Raw genomic sequence first — 1,365 nt, 5'->3', positions numbered from 1 at the left:
CACCACATGCCAGCCAGCCCCGCCCCCTGGTGGGCTGAGCTGGCCACACACACACATAAATAAATAAATAATTTTAAAAAATCAAAATTAAAAAACTAAATGTATTTTCTTCCTGACTGAAGGCTTTGCAGATTAACCACCTCCATCCTTGTGCTATGGTACTGAGGTAGCTTTGGTCTGAACACAGACCGCGTTGGAAGCGATGTGACAGACGATTGGAATTGGGGCCACAAGCCCTTCTTGCCAAGTCTGAGCAATAACAAGGATTTAGAAAGAGTGCCTCTGAATCAGGCTAAGTTGGTGTAGAGTTCACTGTCAAGTCTAATCCTACTTTGTGATCAGCACAAAATATTTGACCTAAAATATTAGAACTTTAGCAAATTCTTACATTTCATGCAAGCAGGCATAGAAGCTAAAGAAAGCAAAGCAAATCCAGTCTGTAGAGTAGAATGAAACTAAGAAGCATAGTAACCCAGTTAATCAAAGAAATTAAGTATTTCTGGGAACCAAGATTAGCTCTACCAGAGAACTACAGCAAGCAAACAGTGGACTTAAAAAGTCCCATCTTCTTGTGAAGCAGTAAGATTTACCATTTGGGTGAAAACACATAATCAACTAATCCAAGACCAAGAATCACAGCTTAGTAACACCGTTAGGATTTTGTAGATACACCAACAGAACGGTAAACCATCCCAAATTCAGTGTGCAAAAGTTATCTAGTTTATCGGGCCGGGGAGATGGCTCAGTGGAATAAGCACTTCCCTGGCAAGTGCAAGGGCCTGAGTTCGATCCCCGGTTCCGCCAAAAAAACAAAACAAAAAACAAAAATTATCTAGTTTACCAACCCAAAGCATACATGTTTTGAGCAAATCTTTCTCACTGGCCACGGGCAGCATAGCTTTTATGAGTTATACAACCAGAGGCAATATAGAAGGTGCTGGTTTAGCAAAACAAGTTAGTTACTATTATGGCATGTAAAGACAACAGTCATGATTAACAGCATGCTGCCAGAAAAATTGCATTTTTAAAAATGAAAATCATAATGATAGCAGTTTATACATTCAGAATGGTAAAACAAAACCTTAAATAGATATTGAAGCAAATGCACTTCCTCAGATTTTTTTAAATTTTTATTTATTTATTTATTTTTTTTTGAGGAACCAGGGATTGAACTCAGGCCCTTGCGCTTGCCAGGGAAGCGCTTATTCCACTGAGCCATCTCCCCGGCCCCGCTCAGATTTATTTTTTTAAATATTTAATAGAGAACATAAGAAATTATTCTGACCAATTTAAAATTTCTTTTTTACAGTTTTATTACAAATTTTACTAAGAACAGAATCAGTCTCCTAGGTCTTATTGTTTTAA

Source organism: Octodon degus, unplaced genomic scaffold, assembly GCF_000260255.1.
Source record: "Octodon degus isolate 3935 unplaced genomic scaffold, OctDeg1.0 scaffold00343, whole genome shotgun sequence".
NCBI classification, from domain to species: domain Eukaryota; kingdom Metazoa; phylum Chordata; class Mammalia; order Rodentia; family Octodontidae; genus Octodon; species Octodon degus.
This window is presented reverse-complemented; position numbering follows the sequence as displayed.